The 17,689-nt window shown below is 43.0% G+C and overlaps 1 protein-coding gene across 8 annotated transcripts in view; it reads left to right on the top strand.

The window, feature by feature from the left end:
* Window positions 1-718: 718 nt before the first annotated feature.
* The window catches only part of nav3.L (neuron navigator 3 L homeolog), a 383,175-nt gene continuing 366,204 nt past the window's right edge, over window positions 719-17,689 (top strand). For all 8 annotated transcript variants that reach the window (XM_041586363.1, XM_018252482.2, XM_018252484.2 and 5 more), the window contains exon 1: window positions 719-1,287. The gene's annotated coding sequence lies outside the window, so the exon portion shown is untranslated. The remainder of the gene's footprint in view (window positions 1,288-17,689) is intronic.

The raw sequence follows: 17,689 nt of genomic DNA on the forward strand, positions 1-17,689 counted from the left end.
GCCATTAAATGTTAGCACTAGTGCCATCCCCTATACTGGGCCTGAATTTATATGTAGCTGAAAAAAACAGAGCCTAGTTGACTAATTTAACAATTAACCAGCTATGTATCTTATTAAAAAGGTTGGCAGGTTAATTTATAGTCTGGGAGATTTGCTCCCAAAGCACTTAAAACCCAGGTCAGGGGCACAATTATTAAGAAATGCATTGTGCACCTGATGGGGATCCCAGATGTATTGGGGGGGGGGGGTAGCGGTGTACTAATTTCTAAAGGGACCCCAAAATTATTTTGCTGCCTCACATACCCACCCTGCACCTGCTGGGGAACACAGAAGTATAGGGGGCAGTATGTTACTGTCTAATTACACACATTAAAGGAACCCTAAAATGATTTTGAGGGCCCCTGTAACTACTTATGCCGCTGCCTCACATATATGTTAAAGGTAAAAATAAACTGCTGTATTTATGTGAACATTATATATATACATACACCCACACACATTTAGTTCAATTAGTTAACCCTTTCCTGCTGTACCTTCACTTGATTATTTGAGATTTTAGAAATGGCTACAGTTGTATTTATAGATACATTGTGCATGTAGTGCTTGAAGTTCCCTGGCACAGTCTGCAAGGATCGATGCTGTCTGTGGCCGAGTCTGTGCGGCTACTCCCAGCAGCAGAGTGAAGGGTTAATGTGAAGAGTTAATAATGAGCAAGCTGCTGGAAATCCAAGGAACACTTGTGAGTGTGCAAATGCAGAAGCTCAGCTGTTGTGTAGCACACGTCTCCTTGTGTCACAGCTGCACGATTCAACGCTAGGAGTTGCTTCCTAAGCCTTATTGATCTGCTTTGAGTGACTGGGAATCGTTCCCGATCCTGAGAACTAAGTGCGACCGTGCTGCTACGTGCGTCTCTCGCTTCTCTGCCACTTGCGGCAGAGAAGGCAGGGCAGGCTGCTGTGAGGATGGATTGTCGCTTCCAGGCTCTGGCACCATAAGGATCTGATGTGCATGTGGAGTCCCCGGAGGGCCGCTGGGAAGCAGGGAGGCAAAGCGAGAAACAGAAACAGGCAGCGAGGGGGACGCCAGTGATACGCACGTGCCATTCAGTTCCATCACTGTGTGAATATTATGAGCAGCCTTTCCTCTTTGTGCCAGTATTTCCATAGTAACCTGCTGACCGGGCAAACCTGGCGATTGGGCGCACCTGGAATGGCAGCGGGCAGGTAACTTGGGACCTTCCCCCTGTTCCTTGGGTTATTGTGCAGCCGACACGCCGCAGCAGTTACAGTAAGTGCATTCTACTGACATTCATCCATCCCGATGCTTTCATTTTTCTATGTAAGAGTCAACTGTTGGCTTCCGAGGTGTGAGTGCTCATGGCAAGGTGCTTGCCCTTTATTTTAGTGCATAGATGGTATTTGGTTGGTTATCCTAGCATGACAGGGCCTCCTTGGAAAGAAGGTAGATATAATGACAAAATACAATTGTTGTTTTGTTTTCATTATATAAATCAGGGATGTTTAACCTACAGCCCTCAAGCTGTTGTTAGTTCTCAGGGGATACTGGGAGTTGTAGTGTAACAAAAGCTGGAGGGGCTTCATTCTGCACATTTATGTAGCTACCCCATAAAGGGGTCATCCACCTTCCTGCATTGGCAGGGCCCCCTCTTGTCTAACTCCATGGCTTGCCATACTGTAATGTGCTGCTGCAGAATGTGGCTGGTCCAGGAGTAAAGAGATTGCAGAGCAGCTGTTCCAGTGCAGCCGGAGTTCTGGATGTGTAGAGCTGTGCAGGGGCCAGTGTGTTTGTGAGGTGCTGTCCCTTTCCATGTGTGTGTAGTTGCTGTGCAAGCGTGTCATGCTCTGGTGCTTCTGTCATGTTTCTCACACCAGGTGTCACCTCTCTAGCAGCTCATTACAGAGCATGTGATGTTATGCTTGTCACTACCTGAGATCACTGGCACATGCTGGTGGTCAGACTGGCTGGCAGGAGATTTCTACACCTTGCAATTTTACATATTTCTGCCAATATTGTTAATTATTGACCACCTGCTGTCTGTCTGTGCAGGTAACCTATATTTACAAATCACCTCTGTGTATTTATTAGCATCCCAAATGTGCTGAAACGCTCATGAATAATGTTAATGTGCTATGAAATGTTTCCTTATATGCATAAAATGTACATCATGTATACAGCCCCAGGTGACACTGGCATCTATGCATCAGCTCTCGCTATTCTCATACTGAACTGAATTGAAAGCATCATCCCTTTTCATTAACGACAAGGAAATTATTCCAGGGGACACAAGATTCTACTGTAACCCTACTGCGACTTATAAAGCAGTGAATGGTTTGCTTTGTGAATGGCAAATTACAACCTATTTGGGGTTTGGTCCGCTACAAAATGTGCTCAATAAGAGAGAGAATAATATAGATTAACTCGAGCTAATTGGCTTCTGCTCCATAAGCGACTGGCATTCTCGCTGCTAAAGTAATTTTATTGCTAAAATATTCAATGTAAGTAGCAGCTTTAATGGGAGAGATGGGAGCAAAGACAGTCGGCTTGTGGAAGTACACAGGAGAGGAACACAAAGCAATCACGTGCAAGGGGAAGTGAGGCCTGAACTTATTGTTTTACAATAAATCTCTTTCTACAAACAATGCAGTGTATTAGCATTATCTCTGACAGCAGGGTCATTTTGGAGCACTACCTGCACTCCTTGTCGTTCAATGCACTGGCATTTGTAAGTGGCTCCTGTGTAGGAATTGGAAACTATACTGCATTCCATCTTATTATTTTTTGCCCAAGGATATTAAACTGACTTCTATTTTGTTTTTTTAGTTTTTATTTACATTATTTGTTGTTTCTTGCACTCCCTCTATGAAAACATAATAGCAGATATGGGAATTGTATCCCAGTGGTTCCATTTGCGTTTAGCAGTGTTTACCCCAGCATTTTTGTAAACAAACAGATCCTGCATTTCTGTGCTATTTACCCCCCTCTTCCTCCTCTTGTGCCCCTATCTCTGCTTCCACTAATGTATTGTTGCCTGCTTCTTTTCTTCTTTCCTGGCCCATTCTTCTGTTCATTTCTTTGTGCCTGGACTCACCTTCACGCCAGGGTGCTGCTCGGTGCTAACCATTTCTACTGACCTGTAACGCCCTAGATAGGGTGCCGTTTGTTTCTTCTGACAGCTGTTCTATCATGGGTATAATATCAAGGGAATAGTACAACACTAGCAAATGAGATCACGCTTTAATACTCAGGTGATAGCTTGCTGGGGATTTAAATGCTGTGTGCATTGTATTCAGTAAAATGGATTTGTCTGATGGCAAAACATGTATTCATGTACCCAAAATGAGGTGGGTTTGTTCTTCTTATCCAAATGCGAGTGTTAGAGCACAGCTCAGCTTGGGTTCCCACCGACCCCTTTCAGTGGGACACATCTGATATACACATGCTGCATGTCTAAGTAGCAGTAAATTTAGATGCAGGCTACAGATTTCACCAGTCACTTCAACATTGTAGAATTTATCTTGATTAACTGCAGATGTAGCTGTTTTACTTGTGTACTGTTTTTTAAAGGTTAACTAAACCCTAAAAATGAATATGGCTAGAAATGCCATATTTTATATACTGAACCAGCCTAAAGGGTCAGCATCTCTATAGTAGTAATGATCCAAGAGTTTAAAGTTGTCACAGGAGTTTCCCATCTTAGATTTTGTTATTAGCGTCTGAGACACGCACATGCTGAGTTTGATTTGAGCAGCTGTTGAGAAGCTAAGCTTAGGAGTTGTTGCAAATCATCAAGTAAAAAATTAGGTTTGTCATATAAGCTGCTGCTGCAGGGCTGATTATTAAATTCTGATGCTAATTGTGCTGGTTTGAGCTTACATGTACCAGTAATCTAAATTATTTACTAATCAGCCTTATACTGTGACATTGATATTGTATATAGTCTGCATATTGTGTGTCTGTCCCTAAGCTCAGTAAGTGACATCAGAACAGAGCATGTGCAGTGAATCAGCAGAAAAGAAGATGGGGAAGCTACAGGGGCATCTTTGGAGACACAGATCTTCCCTGCTAAAGGGCTGTGGTTACCTAGAGCTGGTACAGAAACACAAAACATAATGTACAACATTTCTACTCTACATTTCTACTCTACTTCTTTAGTTTAAGATTTAGTTATCATTTAAGAATTGTAACTCCAACCTCAGCTTTCATGCATTTAATCTAATTCTATCAACTGCTACATCACTAATTATCCTTCTCTTGGTATTCACTTGGAATTTACATGCAATCTGATTTCTGTGATTGGACTGGGGGCCCCCCGCCCCAGACACAAAGCCCGTTGCAAGAGCCACAACCCCCCTCTGGCTCCCAACTCCTACCTTCACACAGGGGGTGGGTCTGGGCCTGCTTTTTTCCCACTGGCCCATTCCGACCCTGTCCGTGATACAAACCTATCATTTTATAATATATCAATTAAAGCAGGCCATACATGGCCAGAGATATTACCTACCCCCTCAAATTCATTAGATCCACTTTGGCCATTTTTGAGACTTTATTCCACATTAGTGTAAGATGCTGTTTCCTTGCTTACCTCCTGGCGCGTCTCTCTTCCTGCTCAAGTGTGCAAGTGCGCACATCCGGGTTAGCATTTGTGATGCTGGCATTTGACGCCCAGCGTCATGACGCCGAGTGTCATCACGTCACTACTTGGTGCCGGTTCAAATCCTTTTGCTCCAAATCCTTGTTTAAAGCAGGATTTAACATTTTGTCAATGCCCAAGCTAGGCTTCAGTTTACTGTTCCTGCCAAAGCGTTTTTTGACTTTGATCTCCTGGTTTTTTGACATCTGTCTGACCCTTGAATACGATTCCTACTGCCTGCCTTGGACCCTTCGCCTTATTCTTGACTAGGTTTTCTCTAACTCCTTGCCGGTACCTTGCTTATGGACCTGTTTCTAGCTACGCACATCCTTTTCTTTCTGCAGCAGAAAGCCCGGGGCCCCAAAAGGGCGTCGGTGAACCGGAATCTACAGGGTCCACCTGTGCATTCGAGGGTAACCGTCACTGTGCAAGGTTCCTGGTAACGTGAGTGTTACACTTAGTTTGGGCCATGGAACCTTCCCAGGCTGCTGCTTCTTCATCCATGGAGGCATATTTTGACGTCATGTTGAAACGGCTGGACAGCAAAGAGACACAGGCACATCTTGCTCAAGCTTTGCAGCATATTACATCGTGTTTGGAGACTCTTCAAATTTCTGGGACCTCTATTCATTCTCCACTGCCTGCACCAGCAAAGGTTCCTAAGATTCCTGCTCCGGTTAGTTTTGGGGATGATCCTGATGCTTGTCGAGGATGCCTAATGCAATGCAAGATCCAGTTCGACTTGGCACCCGACCAATTTACAATGGAGAGGTCTAAAGTCTCCTATATCATTGTTCTTCTACAGGGAAAGGCTCTCGATTGGGCTTCTTCCCTACTGGATAGATATGATCCCCTGGTTCATGATTCTGCAGCCTTCCTGTCTACTTTTCGTCAAGACTTTGATGTTCCGGGTCGGAAACTTAATGCCTCTGACCGCCTCATTAAAATTAACCAAGGATCCTGTACAGCCTCCGAATATTCTATTAATTTCCAGAGTTTGGCTGCTGAAGTGTCTTGGACCATGAGGCGCTTATTGCACCATTCTGGAGGGGGCTTAACGAGGACCTTAAGGATGAGCTGGTTACTCGGGATCTACCTACTTCTTTTGATGATTTTGTGGTATTCATTGTCGAGAGAGATTCCCAAATGAGAGCTTTGGTTACATAATCCCTCTTTTGATTGGTCTGCTGTAGACCTCACCGCTTGGAGCTCCTTTTGTTGCTCAAATTGTATTTTCTCCTCCATTGTTCCTGCCTCTGCTTCCTCTTTGTCCGCAACCGCTAGTCTTCTTCCAGATGTATATAAAGATTTCACAGATGTCTTTGAGAAGAAGAATGCTGAGATGCTACCTCCACATCGGGTTTATGATTGTCCTGTTGATTTGTTACCCGGTGCTAGTCCTCCTAGGGAAAGAACATACCCTCTATCTGTTCCTGAAACAATAGCTATGAAGGAATACATTTTGGAGAACTTATCCAAAGGTTTTATCAGGAAGTCTACTTCACCTGCTGGAGCTGGGTTCTTTTTTGTGCAGAAAAAGGATGGCAGTCTCAGACCTTGTATTGATTGAATAAGATAACGGTTAAGAACCGGTACCCTCTACCACTTATTCCGAAGCTCTTTGATAGGTTAAGTGGAGCCAAAGTCTTTACCAAACTTGACTTACGGGGAGCCTAAGGTGGATGAATGGAAAACAGCGTTCAATACTTGGGATGGTCACTATGAATACTTGGCCATGCCCTTCAGCCTATGCAATGCCCCTGCTTTCTTTCAAGATTTTATCAACAATGTGCTCCGTGATTTGTTGGTCTTGTTTCATTATATATCTGGACGAAATTCTTGTCTACTCTTCTTCACTTTCAGATCATGTGGCCCAAGTAAAACAGGTTTTGGTCAGATAAAGAAAGAATTGTCTCTATGCCAAGCTTGAGAAATGTGAGTTTCACAAGACTAGTATTTCCTTTTTTGGGATATGTTATTTCTCCTTCAGGCTTCGAGATGGATCCAGTAAAGGTCTCTGCTGTTCTGAATTGGCCAGTTCCCACAGGCTGGAAAGCCATACAGCGATTTTTGGGCTTTGCCAATTTTTATCGTAAACTCATAAAGAACTTCTCTCAGACTGTGGCTCTCATTACAGCACTCAAGAAGAAACCATACAAGACTTCATGGACTCCGGAAGCGCAAGAGGCTTTCTGTAAGCTTAAACAATTATTCACTTCAGCTCCTATACTCATTCATCCTGATCCAGCTCGTCCGTTTATTTTAGAGGTAGATGCCTCCGAGGTGGGTGTAGGTGCCGTTCTCTCCCAGAGAGTGGACTTCCAAAGAGCTCTTCATCCTTGTGCTTATTTTTCTCACAGACTTTCTTCAGCAGAGAGAAATTATGATGTGGGCAACCGCAAATTATTGGCAGTAAAACTCTGGAAGAATGGCACTTGTTGGAGGGTGCTAATCAACCTATTACTATTCTGACAGATCACAAGAATCAAGACTTCTCGGTGGGATCTTTTCTTCTCCAGGTTTAATTTTTTTTAATTTCTTTTTGACCAGGCTCCAAGAATTTGAAGGCTGGTGTTCTGTCTAGATGTCTCCTGGAAAGAAAGGCCGATCCCTCTCAGCCCTGCCCTATTATTCCTTCTGAGTTTATTGTGGCTCCTACTGTCCTAATGTCCAACTGGGAAGTTATTCAGTCCTCAACAAATGGTTCCTCAAGTTCTCAACTGGGCTCATTCATCAAAAATTTCTGGTCATTCTGGAGTTAAGAAGACGCACGAGTTTGTGTCTAGATACTGTTGGTAGCCTTCAATTTCCGAAGATGTTAAAGGAATCCTGTCATCGGAAAACAAGTTTTTTCAAAACGCTTCAGTTAATAGTGCTACTCCAGCAGAATTCTGCACTGAAATCCATTTCTCAAAAGAGCAAACAGATTTTTTTATATTCAATTTTGAAATCTGACATGGGGCTGGACATTTTGTCAATTTCCCAGCTGCCCCTAGTCATGTGACTTGTGCCTGCACTTTAGGAGAGATATGCTTTCTGGCAGGCTGCTGTTTTTCCTTCTCAATGTAACTGAATGTGTCACAGTGGGACATGGGTTTTTACTATTGAGTGCTGTTCTTAGATCAACAGGCAGCTGTTATCTTGTGTTAGGGAGCTGCTATCTGGTTACCTTCCCATTGTTCTTTTGTTTGGCTGCTGGGGGGGGGAAGGGAGGGGGTGATATCACTCCAACTTGCAGTATAGCAGTAAAGAGTGATTGAAGTTTATCAGAGCACAAGTCACATGACTTGGGGCAGCTGGGAAATTGACAATATGTCTAGCCCCATGTCAGATTTCAAAATTGAATATAAAAAAATCTGTTTGCTCTTTTGAGAAATGAATTTCAGTGCAGAATTTTGCTGGAGCAGCACTATTAACTGATTCGTTTTGAATTCTTTTTCCCCATGACAGTATCCCTTTAAGCTTTTTCGTTTTGGTCTGTTCTGTCTGTGCGCAGCAGAAGATTCCTCGCTCCTTACCCTGTGGTGTGCTTCAACCCTTGACTATACCTGCACAACCCAGGCTAGATATTGCCATGGGTTTCGTTGTGGAGTTGCCTAAATCCTCCGAGATGATTACTATTCTAGTGGTGGTTGACAGATTTTCAAAAATGGCTCATTTCATTCCTCTAAGAAACTCCCTTTGGTGGCTGTTTGGGCTCAGGTTTTCATTAAGGAAATATGTCGTTTGCACAGTGTTCCCCAATCTATTGTATCGGGCCGTGGTGTGCAGTTCGTTTTCCAAGTTCTGGCGATCCTTCACTAAACTGTTGGGGATCAAATAAAATTTTTCATCTGCTTACCATCCTCAAAGCAATGGTCAGACTGAAAGGACTAATCAAACTCTGGAACAGTTCTTGCGATGTTTTATTTCTCAAAATCAGAACAATTGGGTTGAACGTCTTCCTTGGGCTGAGTTTGCCCATAATAATTTAAGTCATGTTTCTTTGTGCTGTAATGCTTTCTTCACCGTTTTTGGTTATAATCCTTCTGCACTTCCAACTAACATAGTTAAAGTGGATTTTCCTGCGGCGGACACATTGGTTCATGACTTTAAAGCCATCTGGTCACAGGTTTCCAATCCTTCCTTAAAGCTTCTAAACATAAAAGACGGCTGCGGACAATCATCGCCAGTCCAGTCCTCCCTATCAGGTTGAGGATTTAGTCTGGCTTTCCACTCATCATATCAAACTTCGTTTGCCTTCTCCCAAGTTTGGACCTCGTTACATTGGCCCTTTAAAAATTAAAGAAATCATTAACCCCGTTTCTGTCAAGTTGGACCTTCCTCCTAATATGAACATTTCAAACTCTTTCCATGTATCTTTGATAAAGCCTCTGTTGAGAAACATTTTTTCCTCCGATCAACCTCCTCCTGCTCCCATTGTAGTTGGTGATCATCAAGAGTTTGTGGTCCAATAGATTCTGGACTCCCGAAGATATAGAGGCCACATTCAGTATTTGGTGCACTGGAAGGGGTTTGGCCTGAAGAGAGGTCATGGGTAAAAGCCTCTGATACCATGCTCCTCGGTTGGTCAGAGCTTTTCACAGAAGGTTCCCTCACAAGTTATGGAAATCCCTGGAGGGTACTCCTGAAGGTAGGTACTGTAAGACGCGCCGGGAATGTCCTTGCTTACCTCCCGGCACGTCTCTTTTCCTGCTCCAGTGCCCAGACGAGCACTTCCGGGTTTGCGTTTTTGACGCTGGCGTTTGATGCCGAGCATCATGACGTCTTTACTTGGTGCCGGTTTGAATCTTTTGGCGCCAAATCCTTGTTAAAAGCCGGATTTGTCATTTTGTCAATGCCCAAGCTAGGCTTCAGTTTACTGCTCCTGCTAAAGCGATTTTTTTGACTTTGATCTCCTGGTTTTTTGAGTTCCGCCTGACCCTTGACTACAATTCCTGCGGCCTTCCTTGAACCTTTCGCTTGACTACGTTTTCTCTAAATCCTTGTCGGTACCTTGCTTACGGACTTGTTTCTAGCTACACACATCCTTGTTGGTTTTCACAGCAGAAAGCCCAGGGCCCCAAAAGTATGTCGGTGAACACCAGAATCCACAAGGTGCACCTGTGCATTTGAGGGCAACCGTCCCTGCGCAAGGTTCCTGATAACATGAGTGTTACAATTAGAAGTTAGGGTGAAGAGGATTTTAAAAAATCGTTGTCCGTATTTGATCAAGGTTATATACTGAGTAAACATCAGGCTATGCATGTTCCCTGTTCTGTTACATTGGAATGACCTTAGACACAGTGATAAGACAAGGGCAGCAAATGATGATATGGATCATATATAGTTGAATATAGGATCATTTTGATCAACATTTATCCCAGTGTACCCATTGCCATATCTCTTCTTTATATTGGGGTAGAGGTGGGCACACCTCTAAGGCATCGTAACATTTGTTGTCGGCACTGGTGTCCATGTACCCTTGGCAGTCAACATAATAAAGAATGTATTAACCAAATAGACGTGGCCATCAGTTTTTCTTGTCCTCAAAACCTTAGAGATCGCACTGCCCACTCTTTTACATGGCTGCTGCATTCTCAATCAGCCAGTGAAGTATCCTTAAGAAAAAACTACTCGGATAACACATAGGCAGATTCATGCAATTTGGGGGACTTCATGAGCCTCTTCAGGGAATTACTTCTATTCCTCAAAATACCACTTGGGGTCCATGGAGCATATGACTGCTTGATCTCTAACTCTTAACTGCCTATTGTTCTTATAGTGATTGCCATCTCTGCACTAAATAATACTTGTTCTGAGTATTACCTGCCCCAGGTTATGAAATAAATATCCATTCTTACGAATGAGGGCCATCCAGAAGACTGTGGTATGACCTTGTCAATCAGGCTTCCCATAGCTTTCCCCCTACATTTACCTCACAGACACAAGCATCCCGCTAGAAGGTTCTTGCTTATATGCAGGGGCATATCCTCCCTACAACTGTATTTATTTATTTATTTGTTTTCTGTTAGGTTACCCAATCATCAGTATTCTTATGGCCACTTTGTGAAGTGGTTAAGACAGACTGCCCTATGATCCCATCATATTGTAGTTGGTTTGTCTGAACAGAAACCTGTCAATCCATGTATTGTTTTGATTAGTTAACCACCAATAAAGTAGTAACTAGTTACTACTTTATTGGTGGTTAACTAATCCATTACTAGATATTAAATTGGAGGTTGCTGACAGGGTACTTTTCTCTTTCTGGTTTTTTTGCAAGCATTTTCTCTGACTATCGTCAGACCCCTATAGTAAATACCAAGACTTTGTAATTTTTTAATCTCGTTATAGAAGAGTTCCTTTCCTTTCTCAGGACCTTCAGTTCATTTAATTTTTCTCTCTGCACACTTTACTCTTCATCAAATATAGGTATTTCTGGAATTTTCAGACAGAACAGTGTGAGTGAGGCACAGTAATCGGGACAATTAAGGTATACCAGGAGGAAACCTAAGCAATGGGTGTATGTATGGATGCTGGGTTTTCATTTGGAGGGGTTGAACTTGATGGACTTTGTCTTTTTTCAACCCAATTTAACTATGTAACTATGTAACCTAATAGGCATATTAGTAGATAGTGCCCAGGTGGGGGGGGGGCAGAAATGGAAGGCAGAAAAACATGCTAACCATTTCGGTTTTGTGCTGCCTGTATATGTTTTAGCTTTTTACCTTTTAAAAGATTTAAGATTCCCTTCATGCAGTCTTCGAATGTAACAGCAGGTTTCCCTACACTTCTCTGAAAATGTAATTTGCAACTGTTATTGTAGGCCTTATTTATAAATGTGTTTCCATGCTTCTGCTGTGGTTGTGTAGCTTTAGAGAGACTCTGTTGTGTTCACTCAGCTTTGTCCTCTCCAGATACTGCTGTGTTTCATGCCCAGGCAGCATCCAGCTCTCGCACCTTAAGAAATCAGCTAGATCATTTCTTGCTTATCATTTTGTCATGTGTAAAGAGCTGCATTGTGTTATGAGCAATGCCATAGACCACATAACAGTAGGGCATCTCAACAGCCTGCACACTGTAGCACAATATATTTCTAACAAGCTGCTGAGTTCCTTCGAAGTCGTAAGGTCCAAGAGTGGGCTGCATATTCAATACACGTACATTTTGTTGTTTTGCCAGATCTCTAAAGCATTGATACTAATTATGTCCATAATTATGTTTGGGAAGCAAGGATTAGTTGCTTGTAAAAGGAAATTATTTTTACATCCGTTCATTCACTGTTCTCTGCTTTTCTTTATATACCAACCTGTAGTGTGCTGGGCATATCATTCTTGCTTTTCTTTTTCTGATTGGTTTCCTCAGAATTCTATGGTATTTTAAATGTTAATTTATCAGTAAAAGAATAGCCTCTTCCTACGCTTGTAAGATTTGTCTAGACTCACACACTGACATTTGCGTCATGCTAGCTTAGCGAGGATTGAATCCATTTCCTGTGAAAATCATACAGGCATTATAGCAAATCTGATAGCTTTCCATGACATTAATGCTGCATTACATGAGCCTCCGCCTCCATTTTTTTTTTTCAACCGTTTTTTAATAGTAACCATCTTGTTGTTAGTCTCACACTGTTTTACTTTTCTCCTCACTTTCCCTAAAGTGGCTGCTTGGTTAAGGACCCCTTATACCAACAGAGGTGCAGGTGTAGGAAGCCCATTATACTGAAAGCTCCAAAATATGGCACTTCCATTATCAGTTGCATCCCATTTAACTCTTTGCCTGCCAACAAAGTAGTGTCTGTGTTGTCGACAAAGGAGGTGAACAGAATGCCGACACAAATCTACATTTCTGGGTTTTGTAGACGTCAGTGGGAAAAGCAGGTTGCTAAACCATGTGAAAGCATGTAAAAGAATGGCAGGGAAAGAGTCTTGGCTGTTTCCCTTTTGCTCTGAAATGTTAAGGCAGGGCATTGTACTTGATGTGCACTAAGCTGTTGTTTTTTGTTAATATGAATATTAATGTGCACAGTTGCCTTAAAGGGGACCCGTCACCCCAAAAAAATATTAAAAATTCAATTTTATCACATTAGTCAAGCAAAATGAACTTTAAAGAATGAACGGGGAGTGACTTAACCTCCCCTAACATGGGAGTGCGGCAGCTCCCCCCCGTTTGATGTATTTTTTTACTTACCTCGTGTAGTTCTGTGGAAAAAACTTACCTCTCTTCCGATTGGTCAATTTTCAATCCCAAGCCTTCTGATTGGTCGATTCAAAAAAGGGGCGTGGCTTCACAGGAAAAGCCGCGAAGACCGGCTATAAAAGGACGAACCGGCGAACACTCTTCATTCTTCGCCGGCAGCCGACGTGAGAGGATCGTCTTGGAAATGGCTGAAGAGAATCCCGACGGCAGACTTCGCGACATCCTTCGATGGATCCAGGCGGAGGCGGGACATGAAGACATCCAGACGCTCCTTCAGCAGTGCCAGCTCGCATCATCGACGACGACAGCGGTGACATCACTTCCGACTGCAGAGCCTCCAGGATCGCCGTCAGAGGAAGCTGCGTCATCTTCAGGAGCCGCATCTGACGTCGCCATCCAGCGCACCCCAGCTTCACGCGGACCAGGAAAGAGGCGGATCGTCGCCGTCAAGAGGAACACCAGAGGGAAACAAGCGGCGAAGAAGAGAACCCAGATGACGTCAGCGGTCTCCGCCAAGAAGAGGATCGTCGCTGACCCGCCGCAGACAGGAGTTTGGCCGTCGGCTTCCCCCCCTTCATCGCGAGTGAGTTCCACCGCTGTTGCAAGTGGTGGGCCGCTCCATCAAAAGAGCTTTAACACTTCAGGGCCCTTTCCTTCCACAGGGTCCGGGGGAGGTCCGGCAGCTGGCAGCTCCTATGAGGGGCACCAGGTCAGCAGGGGCCCCCAAAGCCGCCCAGAACCGGGGCCCTCCAGCTGTAACACTATAGGGCACCCGGTTCTGCCACCTGCCATCAGGGGTCATACATCACCATCTGTCACCCACAGCGCACCCCAGCCTGCTGGTTTTACCCCTCAGGAGGAGAGTCAACCCATCCAAGTGATTGGTAACTATGCTGCCACTGATGTCATAAAATCTTTGTTAGCTTTGTTAACCCCTGGTGCGGCGTCAACGCATACAAGCACAGGGGCTGTGTCTTCTCAAGTAGCTGAAACTGCTTTTAGAGATTCAATACTCTGTGATGCTACACCTTTGGGTTTGCACTTGCCACAGGCCATAAAGGAAAAAATCACAAAAGGGGAGTATATTGACATGCTCTCACTGTTGCCATCATCAAAGGAATTTTTTAGGCAAGCAAGTTAAGCAGTCAGATCCTGAAATGGACAGACGCAGGCCTGTGGCAAGGACATTCACTAATTGGTTACAGGCATTTTGTATTTATTCAAATGTATTGTGTGAAAAACACCCACAATTAGGTCCAGGCCTATTTAAACACATTGACATTATTCTGGAAGCATATAAAGCCTATGGGGGTATTTCCTGGTTTTTGTATGATGATAGATTCAGACAGAAAATGTCCATTCAGAAGTCAATATCTTGGGGTTCAAAGGATATTGACCTTTGGATGGGAATGCTTATTCCCAAACAGCCATTAGTTCCATTACCGGGGAACAAGACTCCTGTGAAATACAATGCTTGCTGGGCATTCAATGAGTCAACTTGCCGCTTTCAGGCAAACTGTAGATATAAACATGAATGTGCTCATTGTGCTGGCAACCATCCTGCCTTTCGTTGCATCAAACGATTTGCTACAAAGGACTCCAGTAAGTCAGATAACCCCAGTGAGGTTACCAGAAATGCGCCAATACCTAGAGCTATATCCAAAGCGCCAGATGGCCTGCCTCTTAGAGAAGGGTTTTGAAGTTGGCTTTTGGATACCATCAGCAGATCCTGTAACCCTCATATCATTTCCCAAGAATTTAAAATCAATTGAGCTAAACCCAAAAGTAGTTAAGGAAAAAATTGAGAAGGAGCTTAGATTGGGCAGAATTGATGGCCCGTTTGATGATCCTCCATTTGAGGATTTCAGAGTTTCGCCTTTAGGACTTGTACCGAAGAAGGAGCCAGGAAGCTATCGCTTAATTCACCATTTATCATATCCTTCGGGGGCATCTGTCAATGATGGAATTGGTCATGAATTATCTTCAGTTTCATATACGACTTTCGACCAGGCAATATCGATAATTCAAGAATTTGGTCAAGGTTCATTATTGGCTAAAAGTGACATTCAATCGGCTTTCAGGCTACTGCCCATACACCCTGACTGTTATAAGCTTTTAGGCTTTCATTATGAAGGCAGTTTCTATTTTGACAGATGCCTCCCAATGGGCTGTTCCCTTTCCTGCTTTTATTTTGAAGCCTTTGCATCCTTTTTGCAATGGGTAGTTCAATGGGAAACTGGTTCTAAGGGGGTTATTCATTATTTAGATGATTTCCTATTTGTCGGTCCTGCAGATTCTAGTTCATGTGGAATTTTGTTAAGTACTTTTACGTGGTTTGCTAGGAAATTTGCCATTCCACTAGCTGTTGAAAAAACAATACCCCCTACTACAACTTTAGAATTCCTTGGTATTCAGATAGATACTGTAAATCGTGAATTTCGCTTACCCGAAGGAAAAGTAGCTAAGCTGAGAAGCATTCTAAACGCAACTTTAAAATCTAAAAAGGTTAAATTAAAACACATACAATCCTTGATCGGACATCTGAATTTCGCTACACGGGTTATTCCTATTGGTCGGGTTTTTAACAGGAGACTTATTGCACTTACGTCTGGCCTAGATAATCCTAACTGGCACATAAGAATCCCTCAGGTGGTTAAAGATGACCTGATTGTTTGGCAGGAATTTCTAGAGAATTTCAATGGCATTTCTTATTGGCAAGGAGAATTGTTCGAGAATGCAGCTTTGAATCTGTATACAGACGCCGCGGCTTCAGCTGGGTTTGGTGCTATCTTTGGCACACATTGGATTGCGGATGCGTGGCCATCTTTCTGGGTAGAACTCAAGCTTACCAAAAATCTAGTGTTACTGGAATTTTTTCCACTGTTAGTTGTTTTGGAAGTGTGGGGCCCCCAATTGGCTAACAAACGTATTGTTTGGCACTGCGATAATATGGGTGTGGTGCAAGTTGTTAATAATCTATCTTCTAACTCCCCCCCAGTACTGAGATTACTTAGGCAGGCAGTATTCCGAGCTCTTAAATTTAACATTTTGATTCAAGCAAAGCATATCCCTGGTTGTACCAATGTTGTGGCTGACGCATTATCTCGATTTCAGTTCAACGAGCTCTGGGAAATCGCCAATTATTTGGACAAAGAAGGAACACCATGCCCCCAACATCTGTGGAATTTAGTATTGCCAGAATTTCAAAATGGTTAAGTATGTCATTGGCAGACAAAACCTGGCATGCTTACATCGCAAGCTGGAATGAGTGGATGAAGTTCAAAACAAGTTTTCCTAAAGAGCATTATCAAAGGGACAGTGACGTCTTATTGTCTTTTGTACTGGAGCAAGTTGAGGCTCAGTACTCTCTTTCAGCTATAACTAAAAAATTAGCAGGCATATCTTTCTTTTTAAAGGTTCAAGGTGAGGCTGACATAACTAAATCCTTTTTGGTTAAACAAATTCTTCGGGGTGTTGGTAGGATTACACGATCTGTAGACATTAGGAGACCCATCACATTATCATTGTTGAAAGATCTCGTTTCGGTCCTACCTCAAATATGCTATTCTCGGTTTGAAACAATGTTGTTTACGTTGTTATTTTCTGTGTTGTTCTTTGGTGCCCTTCGGGTAAGTGAGTCGGTCTCTCAGAGTAAAAGATCCCCAGGGGGTATTGGGAGTGAAGACATTCATCTGGTTGAGGGCAAATTAAAGATTATATTAAAAAAATCAAAAACGGATAAAGTAGGAAGAGGGACAACCATTTGGCTTGGTAATAGCACGGAACAGTCAATATGTCCAGTATTAGCTTTTAGACATTATCAGCAAGTCAGACCCTGCCTTCCTGGCCCTTTCTTTATACACAGTGATGGATCTTTCCTTACAAGATTTCAATTTGTGAAAATTCTCAAAGGAGCTGTCAGTAAGCTAGGTATACCACCTGACCATTATAACACACATTCTTTTCGCATTGGAGCTGCCACACAAGCCTCATTGATGGGTTTAGGAGAAGAGTTCATCAAAAGGCTTGGCAGATGGAACTCCTCTAGGTATCAACTTTATGTCTGACCTACCCTGGTTTAGTAAGTGTTACCTTTTTTCGTTACAGTTTCTCCTCCTTTGGTCTGGATTATTGGACACTCTTTCGTCCACAGAGCGAGAGCTAGAGCAGAACAACGAACCTACACAACTAATTTAGGCATTAAAGATGTTAGAATTGTCTGGATGGGCATTCGAGGCCTTAAATGGCCAGATTTATTACCAATAATTTTGCAAATGAAATCTCGTTGGGGTTTCCCAGCAATTATTCTGATCCATTTAGCTGGAAATGACATTGGAAAGGGTAGAAACATTGATTTAATTCGTAATATAAAAAGAGACCTTGCTCAGATCAGATTTATTTTTCCCAATACTGTGATAATTTGGTCTGAAGTTGTGCCCAGATTAGTCTGGCTTCAAGATGCAGGCTTTCACCCCCTTGAGAGATGCCGCAAAAAACTCAATTTTGCTATCTCAAAATTTTCCAAGACAGTTAATATTTTGGTTTATAGGCACTATGAGTTGGAGCAAGGTTTTGAAGGCCTGTATCGTGCGGACAGGGTACATTTGTCAGATATCGGTTTTGACATTCTGAACATGGGATTCCAAAGTGCAATTGAAAGAGCTTTACATGTGTGGGGAATGGCCAAGGCCAATGTAATGGTTTAATTGGCCTTGACGTGGAGGTATGCTCCTGGCTAGGTAAAAAAATTGGCGGGGCTTAAGGATATTTGTGGTCAAGCTTTAAGGCGGTCCGCTGCAGAGATCTGATGCAGAGGCTGGCTGGGAAGATATGTATGAACAGGTATTAGTATCATTAGCA

Source organism: Xenopus laevis, chromosome 3L (assembly GCF_017654675.1).
Source record: "Xenopus laevis strain J_2021 chromosome 3L, Xenopus_laevis_v10.1, whole genome shotgun sequence".
Taxonomy (NCBI): domain Eukaryota; kingdom Metazoa; phylum Chordata; class Amphibia; order Anura; family Pipidae; genus Xenopus; species Xenopus laevis.